Source organism: Pongo pygmaeus, chromosome 1 (assembly GCF_028885625.2).
Source record: "Pongo pygmaeus isolate AG05252 chromosome 1, NHGRI_mPonPyg2-v2.0_pri, whole genome shotgun sequence".
Taxonomy (NCBI): domain Eukaryota; kingdom Metazoa; phylum Chordata; class Mammalia; order Primates; family Hominidae; genus Pongo; species Pongo pygmaeus.
The window spans coordinates 217,264,658-217,278,616 of record NC_072373.2 but is presented as its reverse complement, the minus strand read 5'-3'; the positions used below and the strand labels follow the sequence as shown (position 1 = coordinate 217,278,616).

Below are 13,959 nucleotides of genomic sequence, written 5' to 3'. Positions count from 1 at the left end.
CCACCCCCAACCACCCAAACATACTGTAGGCAAGGCAAAACTGCAGTTTGTAATCTATGCTTTCAATTTTCAAAGGTCTTTAGCATTTTTCTCTCTGTTCTAACCTGTTCTGTGAAAAATAGGAGAAGGTAACTTTAAAAGATTAAAACTTGGTGCGTATATTAAGAAAATATCCTAAGGGATTCTGGGTAAGAGACTAGAAAATTCTCAGTGTTCTGGAGCATTTATTGTAGCTGCTTGCTATTCCTGCTTCTGTGGCCATGATCCTGAAATTTAAAAATATTTTGATGAAAGTTTTAATAATCTAGTCAACGTGTAGTTATTTTAGATGCTTATATATTAAAAGTACATACCATTTTTTATTTTTAACAGAATATTTGAATAGTTTCAGAGGCAAGAGATTTATTGTAATGAATAAGATAATGATACTGTGTGTGTGTGGTATATAAAAACAACACAGTTTATAAGATAAGAATATAACATCTAAAATACTGCTAATTTGATACTTTCATGACTTTCAATTTTATATGTTCTTGTTAGTTTAACCAGTGTCTGAATGATGAAAAACTAATTTCACTCTTAGTGAATTAGCTGTCTGTTACCAGTTATGGACAGTAGCAAAGGATTGACCGGTTAAAAAGAAAACTAATACAGCATTGCTTAGGCTAAAATTCCCCTGCCCTTTTTTTTTTTTTTTTTTTTTTGAAATTAAAACTACAGCGATAAACAATCTTTTTTCTTGTATTTATAATCCTACCTCTTGGGGCAGTCTTTTGTAGATTTCCTAAGACACCACATGCCACAAAAATGAAGGCAAACTGGTTTGTTCACCCATGTTTAGAACCCCAAAACGGAATTATGTGCAATGTTTGAAGTTGCAATGCCGTTTAGAATGGGCAACAATGCAGTTTCTGAGCCTTTTGTTATTCTTTTTACCATTTGGCCTCTCAGGTTCAGTTTTCATTCTGTTGCCAGTTTGAGATGTAGGATATGCCTTTCTGGTTCTGTTGGCTGCATTTTTGTCTTTCATGTGTGGGATTATCAGAACCTGCTTCTCTGAAATAAAGAGATTACTGGCCATAAGCAGAATGTCTAAGGGCCTGTGAGAAATGAGGGTTCCTACTGGCCACCTCTTGTCTTGGTACTTTTGCCATAAGGATGCTAATGTTGGTCATAGCTGGGTCCCAAGTCTTCTAACCTTCTGTAGCAGGTTTACGCTGTGGGCCAGCACCGTGATGATAATAGTTGTAGTTTTGATCTTTTATATGTGGAACAATCTCCTTGACTATTTACACACGATGGACTGTAATTTTTGTAGGATTAGCACTAATGTTGAAATTATAATTTCCCTCTGACATCCAAGAAAATAAGGAAAAAGTATCAATAATAATAATATCATATGTTGTCAGTGGTCTCAATCTTGGATTTTTGGACCAGGGCTTTAAGATTCCAAATCTACTTGATTTTAGGAATTTTGCTAATTGCTAAAGGTGTGATCCACAGTGTCCTTCCGTGGTTAGATGGGTCATGGGCATGTTTGATAACAAGATCAAATTTGAGTGGTAAGCTTAATACCTATTTTTAGTTGTTATAAATCCAGGAATTCAGGATAGAAGATAATGTAAATTACTGTCTGCATGCCAAGATAAAATTTGGGGTTGTAGTAGAGTGCAGAAAATAGTAAATCAAGAAAAAGTGATACTTATTCAATTTTTGTCTGACCCTTTTAAGTTTTAAAGACAGGATCCTATAAATCTCATGGGCGATTGTCAGAAAGTACATGGAATTGGTGAACTTTGCTTTCATAGCGAATGATTCTTGTGCTTCCCCTACCTTCAGTTTCTATGCTAAGCACAGTAAAAAAAAGAAAAAAAAACCTGCCTAAAAATTTTTTTTTAGTGGTTGGGAGTATACTGCTTGGGCTTCAGTGTTGCTTTTGCATTAGATGCAGATTGATCAGTACTTTGAAAATGGATAGCTTGTTTAAAATGAGCCTGGAGTGTGCGTGTGTGTTGGCTGGAGGGGAGAGGGGGAAAGTTGCTGACCCAGCTATACCTTGAGTGTTAGGAGATGTGCAGTATGCAGAATTTATTGTGATACACCAGAACATAGCCTTGGAATTAAGAGACCAGATTCACATACCAGCTCCACCAGTTAATCGCATTGTGACTTCGGATGGGTTACTCTCCATGTTTTGGTCTTTAATTTTCCTGTCTATAAAATGGGAATATGAGCTACCTACCCTACAGGGTTGCTGTGAGCATTAAGTGAGAACATTATAGGAACATTCCTGGCACACCAACCTTTGGTTCATCCCATTGTAATGGTGGGCACCAGCAGAATTCATTCTCTGGTAACTGCTGTTCTCTGGCCGGTTGGCACACTTCTAAAAAAAAAAAAATGAACAGTTTCACCTTCTTGTGTAACATGTTCTCTTAAAATCCATATATTTTCCTTTTGCATCGTGGAGTGAATTAAGTTGGTTTCAAATTAGGTAAGAGTAAAGGGCCTCTTTGGATCTGCACCTAAATAGCTACATCGTGGCACTAAGGAATTCTTCATGTGCAAGAAACCTGCTTCTCTCTTAAAAGCTGTCTTGTTTCACTGTTAACCAAACGAGAACACCTGTGGTGACATAGGTTGGTGCATTAGGTGACTCTTGGAATTTGATTTGTTCCATTTGCCTGGGCAGAAGCAAACACGTCTCACTGTTGGCTCGTGTTACCTTTATGTGGTCCAAAGCACTCATGACAGGATTTTATGTGAATGAATTTTTCTTAACATTTTCTTAGGTATTAAATTATCAGACAGCCCTGAAAGTAATTGTGTGGGAGCAGTGTCAGGGCTGTATATGACAGATTTTTTTTTAACAGTCTTTCTGGATGTGAAATCAGGAAAAAACCAAATGGACGAAAGGACCGTTTTCTTAGAAGGTGCTAATTAATTTGACGATACCCGTTTTCCGGGAAGAAATGTCCCGATCATCTGTGCAGCATCTTGACTGGGCTTTCTGAGGAGTTGCAGTTCTTTTTCAGCAATCGCACAGGTACATTCCTTCTGTTGATGCACAATGCTTGTACAAACTCACAGCTTAACTTTGTGATAACACAGGAGTCCCTGACCCCCAATGTTGTCTACCAAATGTTGTGTTTACGTCCGTTTGTGACTGGGGAGAAGGGCCTTAGGTGTTAGTTGATACTCAGAAGTCTCCTCTCTGAAAGATTAAGAACCACCACAGTGAACCAGTATGTTCAGTTTTCAAACTCAAGCAGAGACAGTTAGAAGCAATAAAATCAGTAGGTTACAGACTTCAAAATTGAAATACACTCACAGCTTACACTGTTAGAGCATTAGTATATGCTGCTGTGGACGTGAGTGAGTGAATGACAGAATTCTCTCAAACTTCTGTCTTCATTGGACTTGTACATTTTTATAATAATATCTGGGTGGGATCCTGTGAATCAGCGGAGAACAAATGAACAAAACAAATGGATGAATTAGGAATTGTTAGTGGAAGCAGAACGCCATTGTCTTCATATGAAGGAACATATGCTGACAATTTAGATTTGTAGGCGTGCACTTTCTGTAATTTGTTTAGTAGCATCTGTGGATACTCCTTACAATCGATTCCATTTATTGAGTCTGTGCCAGGCACTGTGTGGCATTCGTTTTGTGCATTACCTCATTTACTTCTCTTTGACGACAGTATCCGATCAGTATTACCAGTATATATCAGGGCTGGTTCCCATCTGCCTCGAATGGGATTATTTCTTGTTAATCAAATCATGGCCCAAGGGCCGCGCAGCAGCGTTTCATGCTATTTCACTTTTATGGGTTTCTGTTTTTGAGGACCAAACTTACCTTGAGGACCTACTTTATTCTGAGTGCCACCACCACACTGGGGAAGGGGACAAGAGCCTAGCCCACTGTCTCACCTCAGTTAGGGTCAGCTCTTTGCAGGGAGCACAAGTAACCTTGGAGACACAGGAACCTGCTGGGAGCAGGTGAAATGAGTGCGTAGGTTGAGAGACCCTTTCCACCAGCCACTGGACGCTGGCCTAGGAAGGACTCCTGTTTGAAGCCCTAGTCCTCTGTGAGCCTTCCTCCCAGGTTCAATTTGTTCCCTGTGGGCATTACTTTACCCCTATATTGGCAAAAAATACAAAAGCCTCAGCTCAAGGACAATGTGGGATAATCCTTGGAGACCAGCACCAAGGAAGATTGCGTGCTTCTGAAAGGCTCCATTCTCAGTGCCAGAGCCTGTTAGCAAGGCCAGGTCCACAGCACGCGCTCCTCAGGCTTCCCGGCTTTACCTGGCTCCCTTGGTGGATGGTACTTTACATCCTCCCCTGCGATTATGTGGATGATGTGTCGGTCCCTAAGTGCTCATAGAGGCACAGCTGCAGGCAGGAGGTGGCCGGGGCACAGTTGAGATCTTCCACAGCAGTGGGATCTGGTTGATCAGCAACAGTGGAGCTGAGTCTGAAAACCTGTGCTGGAATAAAAGTGCCTCATTTCATGGTGGGCCAAGTGATTATGTAGCTTAATATCTCTGTAAATGCTCTTGTTTTTATAAACCTCTGCTAAAATGTGGCATATTCAAATGCCGTTGCTTAATCTTTGCATTTTTAAGAGAAGCAAAATAAAAGTTGAGGTAAGAATGATGATCACAGCCAACTGCCAAGACATCGACCCTTAGGTTAATACCGGCAGGCATTCAACATGATTGTTTAAATTTGATATTTGATTTAAATAATGATGGGTATAATAACCAAGTGCGGTGAACAGGAAAAAGAACATGGGATATGTGGCTGTTTGGAAAGAGGAAACAGATTAATTTTTTGTTTGAAGTGATGATCTGTAGCATAGAATTGAAAGATGTCTACCAAAAGGTTAACAGGGGTAACTTGAATGCTAAGCATTTTTGCCTATTTAATAGTATCTGTTGTATTTTTAATCCCTTTAAAGTCTTTATAACTGTGTGTCCATGGTGGGTTTGATGTTACTGGGGATCGTGGTTTTTTTCCTGAACGGTTTTCGTGAGTCGTACGGGTAGGCAGTAGACAACAGAGAAACACTTGAGCAGTACTTTTTGCCGTCCAGGCCAAGTAGAAAGTAGAGGCTTTTTCCAAATAGCACTTGTAAAACTGCGTATTTTACAAAATTTTAAAATGTTATATTTTATCTCAACCAATAAAAACATTTTCAATTATCTCAGTAATTTTACTTTTGTTGGCATTTTCTTTATGAAAAATCATGTATTCACTTTTTGTGTGTAATATAACCAAGTGCTCATCTGAGAAAATACAATCAGATAGAAATATCATACCCTTATCAATACTCTCTCACTGGGAGCCACCTGCCAAAATCTGAATGTATATCCTCTTGATTTTCCTTAAATTTATCTCTGTGGATACACATCATAACCTGATTTGATTAATTAGTCATGTGGCTTGACCATTGTTCATATGGGCATTTCTGTAACCAAATGTGAAGAATGAATTTTGAGTGTTTTCATTGTATCTTGTTTCATATTTATGTCAAATTTTTACTCCTTGAAAATATTTTAAAACAATGTTGTAGTTAATTCATCAAGATGCAGTATTGTAAAATTTGTCATGGGCTTTAAAGGGGGAAACATGATTTTCTTCTCAGCTGAGAGTAAGCAATTCTCGAGGGTGTGGCTGTCTCTTCTGTTTTCAGGGTTGCCAGGCACTGGAAATGCACCTCCTCTACAACACCTCCCACTTTGGTTTTTTCGGCCACGGGGGGCTGAGTCCATAACTTGAATTAGGTTCTTTATTTTGTAGTTGCCTCTTCACTATTTATATGTAAGGTTTTCAGATTTTAGGTTTATTTTTCAGGCTACTAAAAAAACATGAGAAAGAAACCTAGAAATTGATTATGAAGTAGAACAGGTCAGCATCTTGTTTATATTTAATTATTCTCCCAAAACATTTTGTTCATGCCACAACACTTTTTGAGGCTCCAAAGAAGGTAAGGAAACTTAATGCTTTCTTATCTTGAATTTGGTGAAGTTTGTTTGGGAAGCCCTTTCTTAAGATGTGGAATTATCCGGTCAAAACCACTGAAAGCCTTTTTCTGACAACATAAAAGCTCGGACTCCCTTCCGATGGGCCTTTGCTGTTCTCCCATCAGCCTGACATTTGGAAGAGTTAGGGGAGCCTGCAGCCTCCACAGCTGCAGAGGCTGTGCAACAGCCCCCCTGGTGGGAAGCAAGCATTTCAGGAATTTATACTGCAATCTGCAGAACTGCAAAATCTAAAACTTTTCCATTGTTTCTGTTGGAAGCGAAACCTAGAGTTGCATTTTAATACCATGAGCTCCTTAAAACCAGAGAGGTTTTATTTTTATAATTTGCCTCCAGGATTACAGATAGTTCTTGGTGAGTTTAACTGCAGAAAAAGATTTGAAATTATGCCAAACGAGCTTAACAGAATTTTTTACTGTCAGATAAGTTTCAAAGTTATTTTAAGTGAAAAAGGAAACTAGAAAATGCATGGCATGTTAACTTTTATAAAAACTAACTGTTGCAACGTCTTACTACTTCAGATCTGTGGGGCTTGCTTTGCCACTGATCGCACCTTGACCAGTTGTAACAGCCACTTGTGATCCTCTGATAACCACACCCACCCCCCTGCGAACCTTTCTGAAAGCATTTCTGGTTGAGGCACACTGGTGCCCCCATCAGTCCTTCTGCCCAAGTCTCCCAGTTCTTTTGTTAATGACATTTGGTGACTTCCAGAGTACCAAGTCATTCTCTTACATTAAAGCATACATTAAGAATATTGAAATGAACTGTTAATTCCTTATGGAAAACTTAATTTTAGGTATCCATTTCCAGCTTCTCTCTTCCTCTCTATCATCAACCCAACTGCAGAACGTTAAACTACTAGGCACATATGCAGCAGAGCTGAGGTCTAATTCCAGTCGACCTTCACCATCTCACACATAGCATCACTTGGCTATTCTTTTGTTTTTTTGAGATGGAGTCTGTCTCTGTCACCCAGGCTGGAGTGCAGTGGCGTGATCTAGGCTCACTGCAGCCTCTGCCTCCTGGGTTCAAGCGATTATCCTGTCTCAGCCTCCTGAGAAGCTGGGATTACAGGCACGTGCCACCACGCCTGGCTAATTTTTGTATTTTTAGTAGAGATGGGATTTCACCATGTTGATCAGTCTGGTCTCGAACTCCTGACCTCGTGATCTGCCTGCCTCGGCCTCCCAAAGTGTTGGGATTACAGGCGTGAGCCACCGCACCTGGCGTGCACTTGGCCATTCTTAAGATAACAACTTTGCCATTATCCACTGATTCCCCTTCCTTACCAACACAATCTATTACAGATGGTAATTTTTAAAAATTTTATAGGAGTCATTTAACATGTACTTAACATGTACTTTATACTTTTCTCCTCCCAGTTAAGCCTTTTCATCTTGCTTTGAGAACTCTAACTTTACTCCAAACCAGATGTATCCTGAGTGATACTAGTGCCACAGCTGGCCTGCTGTCACAAAAGACACCTTTGACTTTGAAAAATTTGAAAGGCTGTATATTATAATGCATTGCTCATTCTTACCTGAAGTGCAGGTGACGGAGATGACCTTCAAGGCTCTTTTTGCTCCAGAGTGTTCTGGTTCTTCTCTCAGCCTTGAGCATAGTGAGTTCAACATCTACCCTGTTCCTTAGGGTCTGTGCCCTCAGCTTAGTCATATGCTTTTGTGAAAGCCTTTCTTCAACCTAGTGTGAAAACATGGTTCCAGTCTTCAGTTTCCTAGGAAGGCCCTCTTATCTAGGGGCAGGAAGAAAAGGGAGACTCTGCAAAAGGGTGAGATTCTAGATGGTAGTGTCTTAAGGCTGGGAGGAGGAATTCTAAGAATGAAAGAAATACCAGGTTGTCAAATGTGAAGGAGAAATGGGGCAAATAAAGCCTGAAGCACTGTTGGGTTTTGTAATTATGGTATTAGTGATAGCCATGGGAATTGGATTCCTGTAGAGTGGGTGGAAATTCAGTTGCAAGGATGAAGGACTGATGGAGGGCAGAGGAACTGGAGGCATCAGGCACAACCCACCTTGGTGAGTTGGTATCAGCCCTGTTGGGAAGCCCGTGTCCTCGATGACCGTTCATGGTACAGCTGTGGAAATCTCCCAGTTGGAGTCTTGTCTGATTTGGAACCAACTGTGAAGCTCCCCAAGTGAAGATCGGATGGACCTAACTTGTGTACACAGATATTTAATTCTGATTTTATCCTTCAGAGTTGGATAGCTCCCCAGTGAGGAGGCAGCACATCTAGAGTTACATATAGTTTTAAATTTAATTCATTTAAATCATCAGATGCATGCGCCTTCACTGTTGTGATGAATTTTTCATGTAACTTGAGCAAGGCTCCCAGAATTTTGCATTCTCTCTACTGCCTGAACATTTTACGGTGAAACATTATTCTCTAGAATTTCCTAGTGTGTCTGTCCAGTTTATTAGGATAGTAGAACATAGTCCAGACCTAGGTTAAATTTTTCATGTGATGCTTTAGGCAATTTTAATTTTGTAACTCATATCCCAGGCATCAGCAGTGTAACGCTATACGTAGTCTTAGCAAATAGTCATTATGGCTATTGAATGTCTTTGTATGGTAACTATTTCACTACAAAATCCAGTTTTATTGATACTATTCAGTGGTGAATCATACTTGTTCAGATCAGGGTTCTGTGCTGTTGACTTGTTTCTGGCCCAAGATAAAATAGAAATAAAAGCATTCCAATTTGATTGTTGCCTTTTTTTTTTTAACAACTATAAATGCAGTTCAAGTCTTTGTTTTGTTTTTGAGACATTCTGTTGCCCAGGCTGGAGTGCAGTGGCACGATCATGGCTCACTGCAGCCATGACCTTCTGAGGTCAAGTGATCCTCCCACCTCAGCCTCCCAAGTAGCTGGCACCACAGGCATACACCACCACGCACAGCTAATTTTTTCTATTTTTTCTTTTTTTGGTAGATACAGGGGTTTCACTATGTTGCCCAGGCTGGTCTTGAGCCCCTAAGCTCGAGCAGTCTGCCTACCTTGGCCTCCCAAAGTGCTAGAATTACAGGTGTGAGCCACTGTGCCTGGCCAATGCAAGTCTTTATGCAACTTGTTTCACTTGCCCTTGAAACCAGTGAAATAATGGATGTAGAGTGCTTTGTAAAATAAGGTATGCTGCTGGATGCCGTGACTACATCTGTAATCCCAGCACTTTTGAGACGCCAAGGCAAGAGGATTGCTGAGCCCAGGAGTTCGAAACCAGCCTGGACAACATAGCAAGATCTTGTCTCTACAAAAAAGAAACGAAATTTAGTCAGGCATGGTGTCACATGCTTGTAGTTTCAGCTACGTAGGAGGCTGAGGCAGGAAGGATCACGTGAGCCCAGGAGGTCAAGGCTGCAGTGAATCGAGATCATGCCATCGCACTCTAGCGTGAATGACAGAGTGAGAGACAGAGTAAGACCCTGTCTCAAAAGAAAAAGTATGCATATTAAGTCATTATTGATATTAAGAAGTAACTATAAGAGAAAGATCATTTTTAACATTTTGTCCTTGAGTTTTTTTTTTTTGAGACAGAGTCTCGCTCTATTGCCCAGGCTAGAGTCCGGTGGCGCGATCTCGGCTCACTGCAAGCTCCACCTCCCGGGTTCATGCCATTCTCCTGCCTCAGCCTCCCAAGTAGCTGGGACTATACTACAGGCGCCCACCACCATGCCCGGCTAATGTTTTTGTGTTTTTAGTAGAGACGGGTTTCACCGCATTAGCCAGGTTGGTCTCGATCTCCTGACCTCATGATCTGCCCACCTCGGCCTCCCAAAGTGCTGGGATTACAGGCGTGAGCCACCGCGCCCGGCCTTCTTTTTTTTTTTAAGGTGGAGTTTTGCTCTTGTAATTCAGGCTGGAATGCACGATCTCGGCTCACTGCAACCTCCACCTCCCGGGTTCAAGTGATTCTCCTGCCTCAGCCTCCCAAGTAGCTGGGATTACAGGTGCCCTCCACCATGGCTGGCTAATTTTTGTATTTTTAGTAGAGGTGGGGTTTCACCCACCATGTTGGCCAGGCTGGTCTCGAACTCCTAACCTCAGGTGATCCACCTGCCTCGGTCTCCCAAAGTGCTGGGATTACAGGCATGACCCACTGCTCCTGGCCCTTGAGTTTTCTTTCTGGCTTTACAGCTACTGTAGTCGTGTGGCATTGGGCAAGTTATTTCACATCTCTGCCCTTTGGGTGTCTCCCTTGTAAAGTGATTTATGCGTTGGGACTTTGGGGGCTTCTAGCAAAATTGATCCATTAAGTGGTAGGGGCATCAGTTTTACAATCAGGGCACAGTACAGGCCCAAGAATGAATATACTACATAGGTCTTATTCTCAGCAACTAAGTACACAGTTAAACATTATTTTTGGCACATGAGCACCTTGATGCAGTAGATAACTGCTGTTTTCCTTCTGTTGTATTCAATTTCTCATCTTGATGTATTCATTTCTTTTCCTCATGCACATAGTGTTCTCCTGTCCCTCTGCTGTTCTTTGTCATCATTTCCATTTCACTTTCCTTGTGTTTCATTCCTCTTTCTTGTCTAGACCAAGCGGAGCAGCCAGCTGGCAGTAGCGCCCTGTAGGACCCCCAGGACCCGATGGTAAGTGCACTTGTGTGCTTGCCAGGCCTCCCAGCGTCTCCTGCTCCTCTGCCTCACAGAGAGAAGCTCACAAATGCCGTCTCCCCTCTGTAAATGTCCTTATGGGTTTGGTTTTTTCTTTTAATTTGATGACAATATAGGACAGAAATCAGGTGTCAGAAGAAATCAGTACTGGTTTAAGGAAAATGTAGCAGGTTCCACCACCTGTTGCTGCAATATTCGGCGGTTGTGAGGGACACCAAGCATGTGTATGTGTGGGCAGGAACCCTGGTTCTGCTTTCTGTTCTGCCATAGACTAATTAGTTCCCCTCTGGCCCTGGCCTTCACTTTCTCCCATAAAATTGAAGGCAGGACAGGTGATTTCAATAGCCCCTTCATCTCTAGTCCAAGGCCCTCACGACGAGACTGAACTTAACAGATGGTTCTCATGAAGATTGAGAACACTGTTCCAGGTGTCAGATAATCTCAATTCCATCGATGAATGATAGACTCCTGGTAGACTCATTTCCTTGATAAACTAAGTGTGTTGGTATTCACCAAATTTAGTTTGGTGGTAAATTTAGTTCTTCATCGCTCCATTTTTAGAATTGGCTTATTAGTGTTATTCAAGTACTTTTTGTAATTTTTAATACATGTATAGACTGTCGAGTTTCATATGTCTTTAGTGATCCAGAAATGCATTGATCTAGTCCAGTGGTTCTTAACCTGGGGAAATCTTCTCCCCGGGGGACATCTGGCCATGTCTAGAGACTTTGGATTGTCACAATTAGAAGGGGGGTGCCACTAGCATCTAGTAAATAAAGGCTACAGGTGCGCTTAAACATCTTCCAGTGCATCAGACAGCCCACCCCACAGACATGGATTATCTGGCCCAGATGTCGTTCATGCTGCGGTTGAGGCGCCTTGGTACCCTGTAGCGGTCTGTGGCGGGATACCCTCCTTCGTCCTCTGATAGGATACTGGAGATGTACCTACTGCAAATGGCTTCTCCTCACAGTGGATTAGGTTTCCAGGGTCATGGCTTTTAAAGAGGACACCTGGAGAGAGAAAAGGGAGTTCTCACTGATTAGGTTTTGTTTGTCCAAAAAAGGACATTTGACATTTAGTATCAGCTAGGTGCTCTAATGTTCTTTTAGGTAGGGAATAAAACTTAAAATAGCACTTTACATTTTAGACGGTTATGTGATTTCATTTTGAGTGCATCTTTTTGAGTACAATCTTAAGATTGTACTTCCTTTTGTTAAAATATAAATCTAGACATTTTACTTATTTAATACTCTATTTACATACAGAATAGTGTACTTTGCTTTTTATATGACCTACAGACTGGGTTTGTATAGCACTGGGGAGGTTGTAGAAAAATCTTTGCATTTCTTTTGCAAGTGACTGTATTACAAGAAATTGACATCTGTTTTTCTATTAAATTTTACAATGTGGCCCTTCTTTAAATGTATGTAAGGTTTATGCAAGGAGTGAAGGTTTAGATTACACCTCTCCATTTAAATTTATTTTAAAAGCTCATACTAAGTAAGTACTAGGTAAATGATCAGTAAAAAAAAGGCCACATTCCTTGGCCTGTTTGGGGGTACCTGAGGGGTATGTCTTATAAAAATGTCATTGTTCGGATTCAGGGAAAAAGGTTTCTGAATATGATTTTTGAATCTGTGGGCTACGCCAGGAACTCTCTCTTCACATGGTAATAAAAGAAGCCATGAATTTCCTCACACATCAGTTGCAGCACAGAGAAGTTATGTCAGTAGTCATTTATATTTGCATTATGGATGTGGGTGGGCAATAAGCATTTTGTTTGCTCTTAGTAATCTAATACGGGCTGAGCATCATACACAGGCAGAACTAGCTTATGTCATAAACATAAGAAAACTGATGGAAGGAGGTAGAATCCAAATTCCCTTAAACAAAACTGGATCCCTGAAGAACCTTTGTCATTATCTGATTTAGACAAAATGCTGTTAAGTTGACAAAGGGAGAAAGAGTCGCAAGAGGAGGTTATGCCTGTGGAAAGGTACTTAGATGTTTGTGCCCCTTATGGAGGGGATTGGCTTATAATTCTTCACCTGGAGACGCATGTTGGTCATCTCCATGCAGATCCTTCACTCTTGTTACCACCAGAGTGTGGTCCCAGTGAAGTGTGTGCTCTTTTCTTGAGTTCCATTTTAAGTGCCTTTGGAAATGAATGGATAGACAGGCTATCAGGAATTTATTTGCTCAAACCCTTACAAATGTAGTGGCAAAAACATCGGATTTCCTATGCGCTGAAGAATTAGGTATGTAGGCCGGGCATGGTGGCTCATGCCTGTAATCCCAGCACTTTGGGAGGCCGAGGCAGGTGGATCACGAGGTCAGGAGATCGAGACCATCCTGGCTAACACGGTGAAACCCTGTCTCTACTAAAATACAAAAAATTAGCCAGGCCTGGTGGCGGGCACCTGTAGTCCCAGCTACTTGGGAGGCTGAGGCAGGAGAATGGCATGAACCGGGGAGGCGGAGCTTGCAGTGAGCCGAGATTGCGCCACTGCACTCCAGCCTGGGTGACAGAGTGAGACTCCGTCTCAAAAAAAAAAAAAGGTGTTTAAAATGGTATTTTAGAATTTGCATTTTAAGACTAACAAGCAAAATGACTGTTAAGGTTGTGTCTCAAATTTTTGTCAAAATCTGGTGCTGTTTTTTAGGATTTGTTTTTGCTTTGTATTGTGCTTGATGTTTCTACTTTTAATCTAGATGTTTTCAATGATGCTATTTTATGTCTCTGACCTCATTTTTGTCTGTTCACATTTTTAGCTAATTATGCTTCCCGGTAGTGATTCTCTGTTATGGAGTATATAACTTTACGTGTGTATAGCAGCTTTAAGTCGTTTTTAGTTTGATTTTACTAATGCAGAGGTAAAAGGTGTCAGAGGCTTGTAGTTCTGGAAGCTGGTGGAGGTTTGTCTGCGGGAGAGCAGTGGAGAAAAAGGAGGATTGTTAGGGAAGAATGGGGATCTGTCTGGATCTGAAGACTGAAACACCAGCTTCCAGAAAAATAGAAATCTGGTAATTAAAAAATGTAAAAGAAAAGTTACAAATTCTGCTTCAATCCTAAAGAAACTGGGCTTCTGACTTCTTTAGTATTATTACTCCTATAGATAATTGTTTCTTACCTTCATGACTTTAGTTCCGTTGTTCCAGCTTATCAGAACAATGTTGCAATTTAATCTTACCTTGTAAACGTATGGTATCACTTGGAATGCAGTCGGTGTTTCTGAATTCCATCCTCTGAATTGTTAATG

General features: G+C 41.1%; 1 protein-coding gene across 9 annotated transcripts in view; it reads left to right on the top strand.

Moving 5' to 3' along the window:
* PRDM2 (PR/SET domain 2) overlaps window positions 1-13,959 on the top strand; it is a 126,455-nt gene that overhangs the window by 59,367 nt on the left and 53,129 nt on the right. Inside the window, exon 1 of one of the 9 annotated variants that reach the window (XM_063659563.1) lies at window positions 3,026-3,046. The exons of 7 other annotated variants lie outside the window; for them this stretch is intronic. The gene's annotated coding sequence lies outside the window, so the exon portion shown is untranslated. Of the gene's footprint in view, window positions 1-3,025; window positions 3,047-10,621; window positions 10,673-13,959 lie in introns of those variants that run through there. One more of the 9 variants, XM_063659556.1, reaches the window with a different exon arrangement.